The sequence below is a fragment of the Peromyscus leucopus genome, unplaced genomic scaffold, assembly GCF_004664715.2.
Source record: "Peromyscus leucopus breed LL Stock unplaced genomic scaffold, UCI_PerLeu_2.1 scaffold_570, whole genome shotgun sequence".
Taxonomy (NCBI): domain Eukaryota; kingdom Metazoa; phylum Chordata; class Mammalia; order Rodentia; family Cricetidae; genus Peromyscus; species Peromyscus leucopus.
Window position 1 is genome coordinate 40151 of NW_023505476.1, and position 21526 is coordinate 61676.

General features: G+C 46.4%; 1 pseudogene; it reads left to right on the forward strand.

The window, feature by feature from the left end:
- Nucleotides 1-19974, forward strand: part of LOC114702708 — a 44130-nt pseudogene extending 24156 nt beyond the window's left edge.
- Nucleotides 19975-21526: the final 1552 nt, after the last annotated feature.

Here is a 21526-nt window from a genome sequence, read left to right on the forward strand (position 1 = left end):
GTTTATACAAAAAGGAATGTGTGAGATTTGGACTTTTGTCTCTGTGTGGGGACACAGAGTTTTAAAAGTTGTGGCCTTGGATCTTGACTTTCCCTTGTGGCAGAGCCGGGTCTGGGCCAGCTGCCCCAGAGACTTCAAGGTCAAGGCAAATTCAGAGCTTCAGGATGAGGCAGCAAGGGGCCCCAATACCAGTTTTTTGGGGGTTTTTTTGTCATATTTGTAAATAACTTTTTTTCTTTTTATTATTAAGAAATTTTCTATTCATATTACATACCAACCAAAGGTGCCCCTCTCCTCCCTCTTCCCCCCCATCCTACCCCCCAACCCACCCTCCCATTCCAACATCCTCCAAGGCAAGGACTTCCATGGGGAGTCAGCAGATCCTGGTACATTCAATTGAGGCAGGTCCAAGCTCCTTCCCCTGAACCAAGGATGTGTAAGAGTTCTACCATAGGCCCTGGCTCCAAAAAGCCTGCTCATGCAGCAGGGATGGATCCTTGTAAACAACTTTTAATATTAGAAATACAAAATTTTATAAGATGACTTTGGGCTTTAACAGTGTTTTAAATAAGTTTGCCTTTTGAAGCCATGTAATGTTTAGAGGATTTTGGAGGCCATGCATGGTAATGAATAGGTAGTGCATGTGAGTGTTTGGGCAGAAGCAGAGGATTAATGCAAGTTCAAGGCCATCAGAATCTACACAGTGAGTTCCAAGTTAGCTGAAGAAGCACTGTAAGAAAATAAAAACAGTGAGAAAGAGAATTTGGGTATGCTACATTTTCACTGAGCTCCCCTAATCGTGGACACTTTACTGTAGTCCCGCTCTCTGTCCCCCTGCTTTCCCTAACTATATGTTTTTTTCTGCATCACTTGAGAAAAAGCTGCCAATTGGTTGCTTCATCATCGCTTAACACTCCAGTGTTCATCTCCTAAAAACACAAGAACATTCTCCACCATCAAATCAGAAAGTCACAATTGACATGGTACCGCTTTCCATTCCCCCAGAAAGTGTCCCTTGCTTTTTGATTTAGGGACAAGTTTAAGAAGGCCTCAACTCTTTGAGCTGAGATGTTCACCATGGCAGTGAGACATTAGAGTCCTTGTGATCTCCTTTCTGCCAGACAAAGTCATGATCAACAAGACCTGTTTAGGTTTAGTTGCCAATGTCCAGGGCACAGGGACGCTCAGAGCAGCCACGAAGCTCGAGTGTGTGTCAGGAGGAGATAGCCCCTGCTCGCTACACTTTTCTCTGCAGTTATCCTCAGCTTGTGTGAGCCCATCAGGTTTTGGTTCCTTCCTTCATATTACACTGTTCTTTATTGATATCCTTTGGTGGGTCCACTGTCCAAAACATTGTCTGCATTTAGTTCTCATGTTTCCCTGCTATTTTCAATCTGGAATAACTATTCTTTGCCTGGCCTTTTGACTCTAGCACCTAATGGAGATTACAGGTCACTTATTTGTAGCCTGTCCCTCAATTTAAATGTATCTGTCATGTCTTTGTAATCGGTGTGCTTTTTTTTTTAAACTCAAATTTTTAAAAGATTTTATTTATTTGTTTATTGTGTATACAGTGTTCTGCCTGCATACATGCCTGCATACCAGAAGAGGGCACCAGATCTCATCTCTATAGATAGTTGTGAGCCACCATGTGGTTGCTGGGACCTGAACTCAGGACCTCTGGAAGACCAGCCAGTGCTCTTAACCACTTCACCATCTCTCCAGCCCTTGGTGTGCATTCTGTAAGCTTATCTTTAAAGTGATTCCAGGTCTCCCCCAAGACCTACCCACATCATGGGGTACAAGATGTCAGTCTGTTCCATGACTAGTCAGGTTAGTTTTCATCACTGGCCATGGTGAGGCTGCCAGACGCAGCTTTAAAATCAACTAGTAAACATACTATGCTCATTGAGGTAGTGTGTCCCCGGCAACACTAGGATGTCCCGGTGATCAGCACCCCAACACAAAAGCAACAAGCAGACAACTGAGTGGAGGAGCTCTGGGGGAGTTCTGGGCACAAGGAAGGAACCAGAACCTGACGGGTGCACACAGACTGAGCATAACTGCAGAGAAAAGTGTAGCAAGCAGGGGCTATCTCCTCCTGACACACACTCAAGCTTTGTGGCTGCTCTGAGTGTCCCTGTGCCCTGGACATTGGCACTACCCTGGTAGTAAGGGTGGCTATATTAACTAAACCTACAGGGTCTTGTTGACCATGACTTTGTCACACCGGCACAAAGGAGATCACAAGGACTCTAATGTCTCACTGCCACCGTGAACATCTCAACTCAAAGAGTTGAGGCCTTCTTAGACTCGTCCCTAAATCAAAAAGCAGGGGACACTTTCCAGTCCACGTCATGAATCATGATAATTTGCCTGGATTTCAAAACCAGGTAAAAACACTACTAGGAAAAAAAAAAAAGCCCCAGGCCAGCATTCCTGATGAACGCGGATACTTATAAACACTGTCAACCAAAGTCAGTCTCACGTGGTTGCACAGCATGACAGGGTGAGATGTTTTGACACAGGCAAACCAACCCACAACATGCAGACAAGATGGGAGGAAAACCCTACAAAGCCACCTGAAGAAAGGTAAAACAGCTTTCCACAGAGACTAACAGTTGTTGGTTAATAAAAGTCTCAATCAAGCAGGTATAGAAGATGTCTTAGTCACTGTCCTGTCTGTGTGAAGTGACACCACGGCCAAGGCAACTCTTACAAAAGAAAGCATTTAACTGGGGCTTACATAACAGTTCCAGAGGATTAGTCCCATTATCATCATGTCATCATGGAGGAAGTGGACAGGCATGGTGCTGGAGCAGTAGCTGCGAGCTTTATATCCTGATCCACTGGTAGCAGGCAGAGAGACAGGGGAGAGAGAGAGAGAGAGAGAGAGAGAGAGAGAGAGAGAGAGAGAGAGAGAGAGAGAAACTGGACCTGGCATGGGCTTTTAAAATCTCAAAGCTCACTCCGATTGATACACCTCCAATGAGGCCACTCCTCCTAATCCTTCCCAAACAGTTCCACTAAGTGGTGACTAAACATTCAAATACATAAGCCTAGGGGGCCATTCTCATTCAAACCACCACAGAGGATCCCATGTCACCACAGTGAAGGCCATTCTTGTACACTCACAGCTGGGGCAAGGAGATGGTTGAATGGGTACAGAACACTTGCTATGAAAACATGAGGACCTGAGTTTGAACCACTAGCACCCATACTACAAAACACAGCCAGGCATGGCTGTGTGTCTAACCCCACCATTGTGAGCAGTGGAGACAAAGAGGATTGGTGTGGTGTGCTGGCTGCCAGCCTAGCTCTAGCTAGATTCAGTGGGTAACTCAGTCTCAAGGGAGTAAAATGGAAAATGATAGAGCAGGAAATCTGGCTTTCTCCTCCAGCCTCCTGCTACTTACACACATGTGTGTTTATGTCACAGTGAGTGGGGTCAGGTAATCCCAAAGCTGGCCCCATAACCAATGGGGAAATCCAAAAATTCTCCTCTCAGTTGGGGGCAAAGTAAGAATGCCCATGTCTTTTGAAGAGAATAGACAAGGAAAGGAAGGAAAAGCTGCCTGTGTTAGTCAGGGTTCTCTAGAGAAACAGAACCAGTGGATAAATTATCTATCTATCTATCTATCTATCTATCTATCTATCTATCTATCTATCTATCTATCTACATATCTGCCTATCATCCATCAATTATCTATCAATCAATCAACTATCTATCTGTCATCTGTCTATCTTTTTTTTTTTTTTTTTTTTTTGTTTTTTTTTTTGTTTTTCGAGACAGGGTTTCTCTGTGTAGCTTTGCACCTTTCCTGGAACTCACTTGGTAGCCCAGGCTGGCCTCGAACTCACAGAGGTCCTCCTGGCTCTGCCTGCCGAGTGCTGGGATTAAAGGCGTGCCACCACCGCCCGGCTCTGTCTATCTTTTTATCTATCTATCTATCTAAAATCTATATCTACACGAGTTTACCCATTGAGCCATCTTATGGCCCCTTTCCCCTCACATCTTGATTTTAAAAAGTTATTTATTGTTTTGAGACAAAGTCTTCCTATGTAGTCTAAGCTACTCTCAAACTTGTGATCCCCTGCCTCAGTCTCTCTAGTACTGGTATTACAAGCAGGGATCACCTGCCTGACTTCCATCTTGCTTTGGTACACCATAAACTATCCTAAAAAGGAAATTTAGAAATCAGTTCCATTCACATGAGCAACAGAGCAATAAAATACGTGGGAATAAATGTAACCAAGGAAGTGAAAGACTAGTACATTGCAGTGTATTGAAAAGTATAAACTATTCATAAAGGAATTAAGGAAGAGAAAGATAAATGGAAAGAATTCCATGTTCATTTTTACAATTAATATGTTTTTAAATATTCACACTGGCTGGGGAGATGATTTAGTGGTTCAAGTGCTTGACCCTCAGAAGTGTGAGGACTAGAGTTCAGATCCCCAGAAATCCAGATAAATGCTGGTGAGTGTGGTGGCCATCCTGTAATTCCAGCCTCGGAAGGTGAAAATGGGATCTCCAGGGCAAGCTGCCTGGGAAGACACATCAGTGAGCTCTGGGTTTGATTCAGAGATCCTGCCTCAATAAATAAGGTAGGAGAACAAGAAAAGATGAGTCCAACAACCCTTGGGCCTTCACATGCTTGTGCACACATGTGTACTCCACACACATCCAAAAGCGTGTGCACATTCATGAAACTGGAAAAAGAAAAACAACTGTCCACATCACAGACATGAGTGACAGACTTGATGTGATTCCTTCAGATCCCGTTGGACTTTTTACAGAAATAGAGAATCAGTCTTAACTAATGCAGAACCACAATAAGCATGACTAATTTAAGTATTTTTGAGCAAGAAGAACAAATCTGGAGGCATCAAAGTTTCTGACTTGAAAATATATGAAAAGCTTATGGTATAAATACAGGGTAGTAATGGCTAAAGACAGAGGCACAGACCAATGCAACCAGATAGGATGCCCAGAAGTCAATGACATCTCATGGGATGAAGACCAGTGGTGGAGTCCTTGCCTAGTAGCATGAAGGGCTGTGTTCAGTCCCAGCATCGTGAACAAACAAACAGATTCCCAAACCAACCACCAACACCAGCAACAACCTTTACTTAAAAAAAGACAATAGCTGGGAGGTGGTGGTGTACACCTTTAGTCTCAGCACCTGTGAGGCAGAGGCAGGTGGATCTCTGAGTTCCAGGACAGCCAGGGCTATACAGAGAAACCCTGTCTCAAAAACAAAACAAACAACAACAGCAACAACAACTAAAACAAAGAAAAGAAAAAAAAAAAAAAAAAAGCCCCTCACACCCAGGTGGTCAGCCATCCCTGGTGAAGGTGCTAAGAACTCACATTGAAGGGAAGCCAGATGCAATATGATGCAAAAACAGCCATGTTGGGAGACAGCTGAGCAATTTCTTACAAAAGGAATATGCTCTTGCTAGGTGACCAAGTGACCTACACTTTGATGTGATGAAGCATGTGTCCAGACAAAATTCTGTATGGAAATGTTTACAGCAGCATGATCATAATTGCAAGCCTTGGAGGCCACCAAGTTGTCTTTCTTTTTTAGAGATCGTTGTTTTTTAAACTTTCTTAATGTGTATGTGTTTGCTTGCATTAGTTTATTCGTATGCAGTGCGCCATGTGTGTGCAGTGTCTCAGAGTACAGAAGAGGCCATCAAATCCCCTGGAGTGAGCCACATGTGGATGCTGGGAACTGAACCTGGGTTCTCTGCAAGAGCAGTTTAGTGCTCTTACACTGCTGAGTTCTCTCCAACCCCCAAGATGGATATTTTTCAATAGTGAAGAAAAAAAATGGTTTATTCACCTGATAGAATAGTAGGTGACAAAAATAAATAAGCTACCAAGCTATGAAAAGACAGAGAATCCTACCCATGTATTGATGAATGTAAGAAGCTAATTTTGAAAGTCTACATGATATATGACTCCAACAATATGATGTTCTTGAAGAAACAAAAACAACAGAGTCAGCAAAAAGGCTGGTGTTTGCCGTGTGTATGTGTGTGTGTGTGTGTGTGTGTGTGTGTGTGTGTGTGAGAGAGAGAGATAATCTGTAGAGTGCAGAGGTCTTTTTAGGGCAACAAAACAATTCTGTATGATACTGTAATGGTGGATACATGTCATTGGCTTTCATAACCCATAGACTGTACATTCAAGAGAAACCTGCTGGGCATGGTAGTGCATGCTGTAATGCCTCCAGCACTTGAGAGGTGAAGGCAGAAGGACCAAGAGTTCAAATAGATCCTCAGCTACATAATGACTTGGAGCTCAATCTACACTATACGACATCCTGTCTAAAAGGAAAAAAAAAAAAGCAAACCACAGCAATTCAGAGTGAACTCTAGTGTGAGCTATGTTTTTTAATTAATAATGTGTCAGAGTTGGATATGATGGCTCATACCTGTAATCCAGCACTTGGAGAGTGGAGGTAGGAAGATCACCATGAGTTTGAGGTCAGCTTGAGTTACAGAACAAAGCCAGCACTCGGAGGCAGAGGCAGGCAGATCTCTGTGAGTTTGAGGCCAGCCTGGTCTACAGAGTGATTTCCAGGACAGCCAGGGCTACACAGAGAAACCCTGTCTTGAAAAACAAAAAGTTACAGAATAAATTCTTGGTCACCTGGCTCTAGAATGAGACCTTTCCATATATATAATGTTAATAATAGAGAAACTGTGTGTTTGTTGTGGAGGACATATGGAATCTTGTTACTTTCTGCCCATTTTTGTCCTGTGAACTTAAATACTCTAAAATCAAGTTTATTGATTATTTTGAATGGGATCATATTATATAATAATATAGTGTAACTTTCTTTTATTCATTTATTAATGTGCTGTGGACACTAAACAGCTAATAGTTGTTGAAAGAACACAGGTAGAGACAACAGTTAACTGGCACAGTCAGGTCTCTTAGGGTAAAGTCTACAAAGGGGTCCTGAGGTTGACCAGTTGCAACTCTGTGTTCGATCTCTTTCAACAGCAGGGGAAGAAGCCAGTGGTTGTGGCTGAGAAGCTAATGGGAAAGGAAGCTGAGGAAGTGAAGAACCATGAAAACAGAGCACAGTTTGCCGGAGTAGAGCTGTGGAAGAAGGACAGTGGCAGGGCAGTGGCTGGTGAGGACAGAGAGCCCAGGGGTGAAAAGGCTGGAGCATTTCCCCAAGTTCAAGGAAGTAAAGAGTAGACACATTGATAGCAGTCAGTCTAGAAAGAATATTGCTGCTGTAACAAACAGACCTTGGTTGTATGACTTGAGCAACAGGAGTGAGTGATTTGAAAGAGCCTAAGGTGTGGATTTACATGAAAATCAATGTAATATTGTTGAAATAAACCTAAAAAAAGTCCTTCAGTTACCCTAGCTATATGACAGGGCACCACAGCACCTGGGTTAAGAGGTGTCTTGCTGGACACAGCAAGTACAGCATGTCTCCCTCGCTGCAAGATGTTCATCGGTGGAAACATCGATGCCTGAATAGAAGGGGTGTGAGAGACAGAGAGAGGTTTTCTCTCAGACATGGACACATTGCCACACTGGTCAGTGTTGTGTTATGAAGTGTTGCTGTGGAGACAGTCTGGTAAGATTGGAGGTCAGAGCGGGTGACTCTTGCAGAGGCTCTATTCTCTTGCATGCGAGCCTAGGCCAGTCTTCTGGGCTGTCATTGTTGTGAGTAGTCAGGATTTACCTGTGTTGGGCCAGGGGGATTTCTCCATCCTACCCGACTTTCTCCACTGTGCTCTGACAGTGCAAGCAGATACACCGGGCGTCTAGATCCCCACATGCCTTTGAGGTAAACCTTATTCTTCTAGTGGGAAGAACCATGAAGCATTTTCATTTAAATTTTGGTCTCCTTCTGTGCTGGTTCTCATGACAGGAAGTCCAGGGATGCTTACAGAAGCTACTTTCTGTGTATAGTACATGGGTGGGGTGTAGGCAAGAAAGGGATGGATTTGGGGGTAACGGGAATCATTAGGAATGGGGGTCAGGGATAGAAATGAGTGAAGACAGATGGTAGATTCACCCATGCCTTCCTCTTGTACAAGGCAGGGCCTGGGTTCTAAATCAAGTTTCTTTATTACGGAGAGAACACACCTGCTGAACTCTGGGCTCTTGGATTTGACTATTTCTCTCGCTCCAGTGGGAAGCTATGGTTGACTAGAGACCTCTTTGTACCTTACTCTATCTGTAAGATAGGATACAAAGACACTTTGTAGGGCTTGGGGGAAGGTGAAAAGATGGGTATTGTTTTTAAAAATGTATTCAATTTGAACTTTGGCAGGGCTGGGGATCAAAGCCAGAGACTTGCATATTCTAGATAAACTCAACCACTGAGCCACACTGCACCTGGAGTAGGTGTTGAAGCTCTCAGCCTCATGACTGAATCGTCTGTGCTCTGTTTTCTACCTTTCTAGCTACAGAGCAACATTGTAGCAGATTGGATTGTTAGTGGGAAACCAGACAAGTTGATGAAAGCTAGACTATTACACTATTTTGTAGAAAGAACAGGCCACATTGTGCTTTGGGAAGTAGAGGGAGTTCTGAGTAGTGGTAGAAACCTTCCTTTTAGCTCATGGTAGCTGGTATTTTTTTTTTCTTTTTTCTTTTTCTCCTTTAGAAATAGAAGGTCTGGGTCTGCGACTCAGTGCCCAGAGGAGAATAATCTTCCTGAACCTGGCTTTGGGAGACTCTGGTCCTGAGGGTGGAGCCAGGGGTCAGATGGTTCTGATGGGCAGACAGGCTGAGGACACCAGGACCAGTAACCTAAAGGCTAAAGGCTCTCTCCCAGTGTGCAGCCCACTACTCCAGGACAAAGGAGCGAACCATATGCATACTCCTCATTGGCCACCAGAGGGAAGACTGAGACAGGAAGGCCAGAGCCAGGTGCCTTGTGTCTCCAGCAGGGACAGAGACCCCAAGGACATCTGTATTCAACATATTGGGGTGCAAGATGTGTATTGTGGGTCCTTTGGGTGGTATCCGTGCTAACTGGAGACTGGAAGAGAAAGCTGGATTCTGTTAATTTCTGTAGGGGTCATGCTTCCATCTGTGCCTAAGACTCCTCTCAGCCTCATGTAGCCAGGGGATCTTCAGGACCTTTTCAGAGCCCCAAAGGGGGTTCATACCTGCTCAGTTCTGGTAAAAAGCAGTGTATGGCTGCCCTAATGGTCCTCAGTGGTCACTACCCAAAAGTGTACCCACTGAAGGTGGTAGTGGGCTGGCCTCATGTATGGCTACTCAGCTGTTCTTTGCAATCTGTGTCCTTTGGGGTTCCATAAAGCAGTCATCATTGCTCGTGGCATCGCAGAGGAGCACTTTAACCAAAGCTCTTTGATTTAGGCGATGCTCCTGACCACTGCGTCATCCTAACCTCTGCAGAGCACATTGGAGGTTGCAGCCCTGGGCGGCTGACTGCAGTGGCGCAGGGGTTTGTGGCTTGTTCTTCCTGGCCACATCTGGTTCCGCTTTTCCCGTCAGCATTTTGTTTCCAAGTGTCTCTTTTCTGTGACGTTCTCATCATTGTGCTTCCACGGTGCCCCTTGTGTGCCTGAAGAAGCAGAAATGGTTACTCCAGCTTCCCACAAGGGGAAGATGAAACCGAGAGCCCTGGTGGGTTGGGCCCGACAGAATTCATACTGGGTAGATACTGAGGAACTGAGAGAGTAGCAGTCACCCGGAGCGTCAGAACGGCAGCCCTCAACTCACCAACCCATTTTCTGGTAAAAAGATCTTATAAATCTCCTGTGGTGTTATCTTACTCCATCCATCGCATAGCCATCTTTTCCAGTCGGGAGTCCTCCTGCTGCATTCTTTAGAAGGGTGAGCAATCACTAAGACTTTGAAATAGGTTCTTAGCTCTGTGAGTTCAAACAGAATTACCCTCTCCCAGGCTTGGTGCTGGGGTGTATCATATGGTATGGGTGGCATGATAGGACAAATATCATACAAGACGGAATGATGGAGTGGAGGAAGGAGCCGCTGCAGAGGACAAGGGTGTGGCTCCATAAAGGGGGTGCTTGCCTAGCAAGCATAAGGCCCCGGGTTAGAACCCCTTTTCCCCTACTTGTCTCCAAAATACAACTTCAGAAATCAGTAATGGTGACGTTTTCCTAGGGACACGTTGTATGATTCTGAGGTTCATTTTAAGATTAACGACACTCCCTGATATCAGGGTTAGTCGAACACAGCGGTTTTGTTAGAGGAAACACAGCACAAAAACATAGGCAGCTTTCCCCTGTCCCACAAAAATAAGCTTTGCAAGTAGAATTCTGTTGTGGTTCCAGGGACTTGGGGAAGAGGACTGTGTGGACAGAAAGGCAAGACCCAGCACAGTAATAGTGTCAAAACAAAGAATGAGTTTGGGGTGTTTTTTTTTTTTTTTGCATGGTGGTAATGTGGAAAAGCCTTTTTGGTTTTACCCTAACAATTAAAGTGGCAAAGCCTATTTATTTATGTACCAATCATTAATGCCTGCTATAGGTCTGACAGCTTGCTGGACTGCATCTTATATGGTAAGGAAAAATAAACAAAAACCAGAAGTGAAAGAAAAGGAAGCACAAAGTTTACTTTTTTTTTTACCTCTTTTATTTTAGGATACAGTCTTGATAAGTTGGCCAGGCTGGCATTGAACTTGTGTTCCTCCTGCCTCAGCTTCCTGAGGAGCCGCAGTTCCAAGTCTGTGCTACTAAGGCCAGCGAAACACAGCCGAGCTCTGGGCATGCTAGGCTAGCACTCTACTACTGGGTTGTAGCTTTTTTTTTTTTTTTTTTTTTTTCTCTCTCTTCTGCAAGGAGAGGTTTGCTTTGAAGCTCTGTGTATCTGCTGAGCATTGTGACAGGGTGTGAGTCCAGGGGGAGGGGCCTGTAACTGCAGTGGAGGCTGACGTCAGTCTCTGACTGGGCACCTCCAACTCACCAACTCTCAGCTCCCTGCCCCAGATGACACCAGATCCTGGGGTATTCCATCATAAGGACTGTCTCAGTAGACACCACTGCTCGCCCTCTTCTGGTGCTGGGTGAGGAACTGAGGGAGATGGGCTCTGGAAGAGACCGTGAATTCAGAATAGACAGGTTCATCCTTGTTTGCTGGGCATTTAATTTTTAAATACCCAGAAGTCGGGCTGGAGACTGATAATAATTTCCTAGGAATTTTCCATTGAGTGTCTTTAAAGAGAGCTAACAAATACAGTTCGGATTAACCCATCTGTCAGTGTGGATGCTTCTTCCCCACCCCCTTTTAATCTTCCTGTATTGAATTGGGCAGTGAGTTTGCTAAGATATGCAAACTACAATTATCTTCCTTCATTAATTAAAGTTGTTTTCTCTTCAAGGTCTTCTATGTGCCAAATATTCTCTTAAGTTCCAGTCAGGACAGATAAATCAATTTTAACCTTATGTTTCTGGGCATTTATAGGGAGAAATGTCAATTATCATGGGCTAAGAACCTTGTGTGGATGGCTGTGGGAAGGAGATTGCACTAATAAGATGGATGGATGGGACAAAACAAAATATTCCATAGCAAATTGGGAAACAACAAGATGTCTTTAAACGCATTAAGATCAAGAGCAGGAAAGTGCAGCAGAAACAAACGATGTAACTAGAGGCTATTTTGTTTAAATTATTTTAAATCCCATTATCCTTGCCTGACAAGTAGTTATTTTTTCCTGTGATTTAATAGGACCCTCCTTCCCTGCTGATTTCTAGCTGAACTTTACTGTTGGCTTTCCCAAGGAAAGCATATTTTTTGCTTTATTTATTTATCTATCTGTTTATTTTTTCCAGTCTATATTGCCCAGGTGGATCTGGCTTTCCCAGAAAGGAAAGCTATATGTTTTGCTTTATCTATCTATCTATCTATCTATCTATCTATCTATCTATCTATCTATCATCTATCTATCTTCAGTATGATATTGCCCAGTGGATCATGATCCTCCTGTCTCAGCATCCTGAGTGCTGGGACTATAGGATCCACCTGCTAAGCTTTCTGAGCCTGAAGTCTGTAGCCATTACCGGTTGACACCAGTACTTAGGATCTGGGCTCGCCCTGCTAGTGCGTGTCATACAGTTGGAACAGGAAGCAGGGACTGGCTTCTGTTTTCTTTTCAAGATGTACAGCTTAAATCCAACTTGAACTTGAATGAACTGGCCAGAAGCCGCAGTCCCTCGGGGACTGTAGATTTTTAAGGCAGGAATTGAAAGGGTGGATTTTACCCCTCTTTTGAGTCTGGAAAGACAGAAGACCCCTACAGTGGCCAGGTGCAGAAAAAAAAACCAAAAACAAAAACAGGGAAACAGAGCCCCAGGATAATTCTGTCTTTATCTGGCTAATCGTTGCTGAGCAGGTGTGAGCCAATTAAACGATACCCCTCCTGAAAGGCTGCCCCAGTGACCCAGATTAAGCAGTAACACAGGCATTCTTTGATCTCAAGGTGAGAGGGTCAAAGCTATGCCTAGGCAGAAGTTCTGTCATCTGCCCGGGACCCTTTCCCGGGTCCACTGCACCAGCTCTTCCCCTTCCCAGGTATTGTTACAACATCACAGCCTGGCTTGACAGTCAAAGCTCACAGGCCTATTATTGCACTACTAGCACCATGAAGAGAGGCCTGGAATGCTTAGTGACTAGAGGCTGAGTTTCTCCATTACTCAGTTTCTCCTTTCTGTGGGATGTAACCTCTCCTATCTTTTGCTCTTGCTCCTTATAACCTATCACATTGCTTCTGGCTGTGGGGGCCTTAGGACTGACTCCCTGCAGCTAGATTCGCAGCAGCTTTTCCTCCCCAGATCTGAAAGGCGCCACAGCCACACAAAAGGAGCCAGTCTTGGTGCTGTGCCAGCTAAAAGGGCGACCAGGGCGCAAGACTGGGCCCTTTTTGCCTCATAGGCGCCGGCCTCCATCTCTTGTTCTCGGTAGCTGCAGTCACAAAAAAAAACCGTTCTGGGCGGGGCGTCCGGTGCCCAGCAGCCACGACCTTCCCGGATGCTGTTCGCGTTCCTCCAGCCGTCAGTCCCCTGTCGCAGCAGCCGCTGCAGGGCGGAGGCCGCTCTGGCGAGCAGGGCGGGGGAGGCGCGGTGCAGTCGCGCGCTCGCCGCAGCGAGGCCATTGGCTCAGCGCAGTCACCCCACGCGGGGCTGCAGCGGCGGCCTCCGCGGATTGGCGCGCGGGCGGGCGTGTGCGTGCCGCCCGGGCCGTACTGAAGCCCCTCCATCGCGGGCTTGCGCCCCCTCCTCACCCTCCCGGGACGACCACCCCTCCATTGTGCCCTGAATTGCAGATGCAGCATCTGGGGTCGCTGCCAGCCGCAGTGCCCGCTCGCCCGCCCAGGATCAGAGAAAGGGCGCGAAAGGCGCGCTCCCCTGCTCGGGCGCACGCACCGCGCCCTGCGCGCACTGCAGCAGTCGCAGCCCGGGCGCTGCGCCTTGCCCCGCCCCTCTCATTTACATATCCCACGACCCTGGCCAATCAGTGAGCGTCTCTCGCGAAGCGGATGGCTTTTGCCTGGAGGAAAGGGAGTGGCTGGCGGCGCATGCGCGGTGGGTGCCGACTGGAACCAAGGCTTTTATTGCTGTAGTTTATTTCCACCCCCTTCCCTCCTGTTCTCTCTCCTCCCTCTCTTTCTTTTTTTTTCCGCCCCTAGCTGGATCTGTGTTGGAGGAGAGGAGAAGAGACAGAGGATTGCATTTGTCTCATAGTTTTGAAATCTCCTAACAGCAAGGCCAGCTAAGGGATTGTACCTTTTTCCTACAAAAAATACATATATTTTAAACCAAATCTTTTTTTTCCGGCTATCTTTGCTTTAAAGCTGTCCTCTTGAAATTACTCCCCCACCCCAGGAGAGATTGTCTTATCAGGGGAAGAAAAAATATCCCACGCATCACGGTAAGTTTGGCACTCCAGAAAGGCGAGCAACCTTTTGTGACATAGAATAGCTAAAGAATGTATTTTAAAGGTGGAGGAGAGAAAGAGATTCAACTTTTCCTTCTTGTTGCCAACGGAGGCGATGGTGGGTGAAGGTGGGGGTGGGGGTGGGGGTTGGGAGAGGTAATAACAGTTATAAGGCACGCAATTTGCAAGGCATTGAAATAGGCGCGGGAGTGTATGGAGGTAGTGCGCCAGATCCTCTGTATCCTTCATTGTCAGCACGAGATGCTGCAGCGCTGCCCGCGGGGTGCAAGCAAATGGATGCCAGATTGAATAATGCATGGTCGACGCTCGGATATTGTTCTCCGGCTGCGTGCCGCAAGGCTGGGCTCCGGGAGTCCGGTGGTGGGGAGCTTGGAAAACAGACCCTCCCGTGTCTCCCGCCCCCTCCAGAAAGAGCTTTCTGGAGCCTTCTTCCTGCAAGAAGGAGCGAGTTCCAGCCCGGAGGCGTCATGACAGCGAAGGGATGCTGGAAAGGGCAGGGGTACCGGGATGATGCAGAGGGAAGGAGGATCGGGACTCGATGATGAGCAGAGAAGGGCGGGAGCTTTTTGTGGACGAAGAGGACCTGGGGAGCCCTCTGGTTTGGAGCTGGGGCCTTGGCAGGGTTCCTGGCTCGCTTTCTCCGTCTTTCCTGCCCCTTCCGCCACCAGCGAGGCGGTTGTGGTGGCGCATACAAAGCGGACTGGGCGGGTGGGCGCTGGGGACAGCAGCTAGCAGGCTCGCGGAGGTAATGGCGCTGGCTGCGACTCGCGCAGATGGCCGGGCCTGCCCTAGACAATGATCACCGGAGCCGAGGTGCTGGCCTCGTTCAAGGCCTGCATCCCTGCCAAGCATCTCTGTGAAGAATTCGCGATGCTTTTGGGGATTGCCCCCCCCCCGGCTTTGCGTCTTTTTACTGAAAAAAAAAAAAAAAAAAAAAAATCTCACCAGTCCAGTTTTCTGCATCCTCGAAGGAAATCCCGGGCAGGGAGAATCTCCAAGGAAATTGATTGTTATATAATGCTGTGTGTTTGCACTAGCCGGCGTGTGGCGGCTAGGACCCAGGACACGCAGATTTGAAGGCATCTTCCAAATAGTGAAGATAGGTTTTAAGGTCGGATTTGACGGTGAGCTTTTTCCCTGCTTGTCTCTGGGGCCCTGGGACCCCGGCCTTCTTTCCTTGGTGCACAAGGACACACCCATCTGCAGGAGCCCTGTAAGAACAGTTGCCCAGAGGAGGGGGCGTGTGCCCTAGCTTGGGCTGGGTAGTTCTCAGACAAGGGTGGGGTACTAGCCTTTTTTTCAAGGCACCCCACCCCTATCCTTGGTACCAGATTCCCAAAGGACTGACACACAGGATAAACGTAAAATGCTCACTGCTCTTGAAGGACCGCATCTGGGAACTGGGCAGTGGGGGTGGGGAGATTCCTGCAAACCTCTTGTGATTTGCTGTCTTCTTGCACAAATAAGACAATTTCATTTTGACAGTATGAGGAGGGGGAAAAATACGCAACCCACATGACCACTTTTTAAAAGAGCGCCCCCTCTATCCTTTAAAAACATCTAGTCGTATGCCCTAGGATCTATTGGTTCTCTCCCTCTGTCACTGGGGCCCGCCTCTTATGTAAGAAGCTTTCGTCTAGAAGGCTCAAGATTGAATAAACTATGATCCAAATCTCCCCCATCCCCTCCGCTGGCTGGAGGATTCTCAATGATGGTTCCTACAGGAACTTCTGTGAGGAAGGGGAGGTAGTGAAGGGCAGGACTTACTGCCTCCCAGACTACAGACTACGTTCCTCTCAGGGGAGAAAAGGAGAGGTCCCTGCAGGCTTAAGCCTACTGAGCCTAGGTTTCCCCATGTGTCACAGGATTAGAATCCTGCTCCATCCACTTCACAAAGGTTCTAAGACTCTGACTGCTTGGTATGAGGAGCAGGACTAGTAAAGATTTTTTGTTTACCCTTTCCATGTTGACTGTTCTCAAGGCTTTTTCATGCTTACATCTGGATAGAAGATCCTACAGTGTAAAAACTGAACTGACCCTGTTTTTCAATGTAACAGAAACAATAAATATTTTTCTAAGCCCAAGAGTGTTTGCACTTATGTGCAACCTGTATCTTGTTTTCTTTGTTCTATAGCACCATGTGTATATTTTAAGGAAAAATTTCCTTTTCTTGGGTTGCAAAAGGCAGGGAGTACCTGCTGAGATTTTATTTTTGTCCTAGGCTTCTGGGTTGACTGTTATCAAGATGAATGCTGTCCTTTGAAAGGTGTAGGTAGCATAATCAAAGGGGATGTGCTGCTGGGAAGGCTTCTATCTACTCTGAAATAATAAATAATAAACCTGTACGTCCACCCAAAGCAGGGTGATGACATCACATACATCCCATCCACAGTCTTTTGGATAGCTGTGAGTCAGAACATAGCATTTCTTTTACATGCTCTTGGCTGTCTCAGTTGGACTAGCCTTTTATAATAATTATTTTTTTTTTACACGAAAGTGGGTCAACCATCTGTAGTGGTATTAGACTTAAAAACATCCCCCATGTCTCTAATTTATCATAAAGCTGTGTTTCTTACCTGCTAAATGGGTGTATGTCCCTCCCTCGGCCATGTGCTTGTTGTGATTTACCCCAAAGATAAATGCACATGAGATGGACACACTAAGCTGCTGACATCTTGTTATGGCTGAAGACTCTGTGTTTGTGTAGCATATGCTATGACAACAGACTTTTGGTCAGTTTTCCCCGACAAAAACTTTGCCAAGACTTGACTTTCCTACATGTGGGTGGAATTTTTTTTTTTTTTTAAGTATGAGGTTTAGCCAAAAATCATTTCAAAAGCATTGTCTTCTTTAGCTGGAATATTCTGTAATGGCCTTTTTTTTGTTTTCAGGTCTAAGGTGTTCTTGAAAAGGTGGTTTGTTTGTCTAGGTTGAGCTTGCCAGTGTGTTCTGACTCATCATAAACTCAGGGGGCTTATGCCTGCAGGGACCCCTCCTTTTCTCCCCTGAGAGGAATGTCTGTAGTCTGGGAGGCAGTAAGTCCTGCCCTTCACTACCTCCCTTCCTCACGGAAGTTCCTGTAGGAACCGTCATTGAGAATCCTCCAGCTAGTGGAGGGAGCGAGGGAGAGTAGATTCACCTTGGTTAAGGTACCTCCCCAAATTCCCTGGCTTTGAGCATCACTATTGAATGATGAAAATGTGCTCCTAGTCCCCCTCCCCCCTGGGGATGGGTGCTTCTCTTCTCCTAGGTCAGTTATGTGTTCTGACCTTGCTCCCCTCTTTGTTATAGAGTGATCGCCTTCTCATCAAAGGTGGCAAGATTGTGAATGATGACCAGTCCTTTTATGCGGACATATATATGGAAGATGGGCTGATCAAGTAAGTACGATTCATTGCTATGTAGAGGTGTATATGTGTACACACACACACACACACACACACACACACACACACACACACACTCTGTGTTCCTAAGCTTTAGCTCCTTTCATGTAAAATAGTCTTAGGCTTTAATGACTCCAAGAGTTGCTAAGCTTGGCTGGGAATGTTGTAACATTGGTAGAATGTGCATCTGGCATTAGTCAGGCGCCGCCAGAAAACCAAAAGTGACCAATTTAGCATCTTTTCAGCTCATTTTTATTGGTGGTAATTAATGAATTTGGGCATTCAGATTCAGGGAATTGGAAGTCACAGCACACACGAACACCCATGTGTTATGTAATTGACTATTTTTAACAGAGGTGACACAACATCCTTTGGTTGCCAGCTCACATGCTTGGTTTGTGATAGGCTGCATGCACTTCATTTTTCCCGGACTGTGGTTGTTTGGGATGGAGTACTCAGTCGTAGGACCTAGGCTGTGGAATGCAGCCTGGCCTATTAAGATGTATATCTGCTTGCTTAATCAGGAAGGGCCACAGGACATTGAGTTAATTACCAGGAACTCAGATAAATGACTGCTAGTGCTGGGGAGATTTTAGGTTTCATTCCTTTTAAAAAATTTTTTCAGCCGGGCTGGGCGGTGCGGGTGGGTTTGCCTTTTAATCCCAGGCAGGCTCGGGAGGCAGACCAGGCGGACTCTCTGTGGTTTGAGATTCCAGGACAGGCACAAAATCAACACAGAGAAACACATCTGTGTTCCTTCGAAAGTCGAAAAGGGCATTGGATCCTCTGAAACTGGAATTATGATCATGGTTGTGAGCCATCTTGTGGGGCTGGGAGTTGAACCCTGCATCCTCTGGAAGAGCAGCCAGTGCTCTAGCCCTGAGCCATCTCACAACCCTAAGTTTCATTCTTGAACTGGTTCCTAGAATAAATAAGAAACCACCCTGTGCTGCTTGTGTATTATGTCTGGGTTTGGGTATTCTAGGACTCTGGAGGGTTAATTGAGTGGAGTGTAGCAATCTCTTCGTGCCTTTCCTCTGGGATGGCCCCTGGGCTCTGGAGAGGGAGCACATCTGTTGAAAGACAAACAATCCCAGCAAACGACATCTTTTAAATAAGCAGTGCTCACCAAACGCTAGCAGCAAGTGAGTCTGGAGAGGGTGAGCTGGACTGGCTGTGACTGCTTGGAAGCGCTCACCCTGACTGATGAAGCCAGAATGGTCGTGATGTTTTCACAGTTAATGCTTTCTCCATGTGTGTTTGTCTGGAAGAGTCTCAGCTCTGGCGATCACAGGCTAGGGCTTCCTTATTCCTTTTGCATCCCCAGTCATAGGAGAACGTGATGGGTCTAGCTGAAGGACGCTGGGCCTGGAATGGAGCAGCCCAATTGCTATTTTTAGTGTAGTTTATTTGTCTTAGAAATTTAACTCCTCCTTGATTAATTTCCTTTTAAAATTTGGTAGAAAGATGTAGTAAAATTAAAAAAACAATTAATTGGATGGTAAGATCTTGACTCAAAAAATGAAAACCCTACAGCTTGTGTCTGGTGGCGCACACCTTTAATCCCAGCACTCAGGGGTTAAGAGACAGTGGATCTCTGTGAGTTTGAGGTCAGCTTGGACTACATAGTGAGTTCCAGGACAGCTAGGGCTTTGCAGAGAGGCACTGTCTCAAACAAAACAACAACAACAAAACCCCCCAAGAAATCCCCACAAAACCCTCAAAAACAACAAAAAACACTGCTACAACATCCCTCACCTAATGGATATGATGCATGTCCCAAACAGCATGGATATTTGTTTTTCTGCCTTTATCTGAATCCATGAGCAACCTGCTTCCATGTTCTATAATTGTTGGAATTATAGTGTTTACTTTTTACTTTTCTTTTTTCCTCTCCCTCCACCGCTTTCCACCTCTGTTTTCCCTACATTGAAAAGGAAAGTGGTGGAAAAAGATGTTTGGGAAAATAGTATTGGGCCAAGAGAGAACTGTTCTGGAAAACTAGCTGGCTGGTGTTTTAGAAGGCGGCGGCGTGATAATATAGAGAAGTGTTTGGGGCCTCGTTAGTATTCAAGCTTAGGGGTTTCTGATAACTAGTCATTGATTAGGAATTTGCTGCCTTGTGTATAAGTTATATTTGGAGACAGGGCCTCATTCTTCAGTCCAGGTGGGCCAGGAACTCACTCTGGGTCAAGGCTACAGAACTTGAACTAGAGGTAATTCTCATGTAAGCCTCCCAAATTGCTGGGATTATGTGAGCCGCTGTGCCTAGTTTCTTAGTTCATTCTACATCTGCTCATGTTTGGGGATGAGGAGTGGGCGGTGCTCCCGTGAATGATTATAGCAACAACCCCAAAAGTGCTCATCATGTAGTGAGGGTCTGTTTATAGCTTAATGAAAACAGATGTCAGATCCGATTTGATTCCACATATCATTGGCCTCTCTCTCACTAACTCTGCTTTCTTAGGCAAATAGGAGAAAAACCTGATTGTGCCAGGAGGAGTGAAGACCATCGAAGCCCATTCCAGAATGGTGATCCCAGGAGGCATTGACGTGCACACTCGCTTCCAGATGCCTGACCAGGGAATGACGTCAGCTGATGACTTCTTCCAGGGAACCAAGGCAGCCCTGGCTGGGGAACCACCATGATCAGTAAGGCTTGGGCACATCACCGTAGCAGGATCCAGGGCAGTGTGAAAATGAGTCTGGGTTACTAGACCCTAATATTGCCGAGCCTAGCAGAGCTCCGAGTGAGAGCAGAGGGAGAGAGTAAACCTGTCTTATTCCCTTGGCCTCAATTTCTACTAAGCTTTGCTCCTACAGTTGAACTTGAGGATGAGCTCCTGGGGAGTTATGTAGGATAAGAGGAAGGCTTGCTGCTCAATCTGATCTGGCGCTTTTGTCCTCCTTGACCTCCAAATGTGACTGGGTTCTGAAGTAAGGCATTTGAAGTCATCCATATTAGATTACGAACATTCTAAGGATAGTTCTCAGAAGGAAGATAGGATAAACGAAGTGTTTCCTGTCCGTTAGTTTTTCAGACAGGGTCCTCTGTGTCGCCCAGGCTGGTCTCAGTCCCTCTGTATAGCTGAGATTAGTTACTGATCTTCATATCCCTGCCTCCCAAATGCTTGGGTGGTGGGCATATGCCACCACACTCGGGTGCAAATGGAGTGTTAGCCTGAAGCCTCTCCACTCCAACGATATGAAGCTCAGTTGAGGGAGATGGGGGCTGGACACTGAATGACTTAGACTACTATGCTTGGGAACAAGACCTACTGATAATAGCTGTTTGTTAAACAGACAAGCCACAGGCTCCCACAGTGGTGTCCTTTCATGCATCCCTCTCAGGTGTTGTGTCTTGATTCAATCTAATCTAAAGCGTATTCACTGGACATGGCAGCTGTGTTCAGAGTTTGCTCGTGGAGTGGTTTGACTCCAGCATGCCTTTTGACAAGTGACTGGGGAGGTGGGGGGTGGGGGAAGCCGCCCAGTGGCCTACCAGAGTCCTGTGTTAGAAAAGGGATTCTGTCCATGAGCAAAAGGGCACTGTGTCACGGAGGAAGAGTTAAGAGTGGGACTGAGAAGATGGTTGGGTCAACACTGAAAGAACCTCGGTATGCTTTTTGAAGCCTGATTTCCTGGGTGTTTTTTGGTGATGACCATGGCTTTGGGGTCTGTCTAGAAGGTTCCCATCTGTCTCCCTGAAGCGAAAGGAGCAACGTCCAGGGTCTCCTGCATTTTGAAATCACACCTGACTCCCTGGTGTTCCCATCATCCTGGTCTTCCATCGGAAGCACTGGGGACAGCACTCTGTTCCCTTGTCACACCCGGAGACAGCCCCTCAGGAGTGTTCTTTGCTGCTCTGCCTTGCTCCCAGCCTTGTGGGTGCCATTCTTGGAAGAGCCCTTCATACAAACCCCACTTTAACTTGCTGCTCTGTTGGCTGCTTGGGATTCACTTGGCTGAATGGGGCACTTCCTGACCCCCTTTTTTTTTCTGAGTAGCACCTGTGGACCTCCTTCCCTAGGTGGAGGCATCTCAGTATGTCTTGTGCTGATCCAGGAGACCTCAGATGCTCACTAGAGAGCCCCGAGGAGATTTCCAGGAAAGAGGAGGGGGCACGCTGGCCAGCTCTGTCTGTTGGGATGGTATGTGATGGTGTTAGTGCGGGTTCAAGATGCAGTCAGTTTGGCTCAATAGC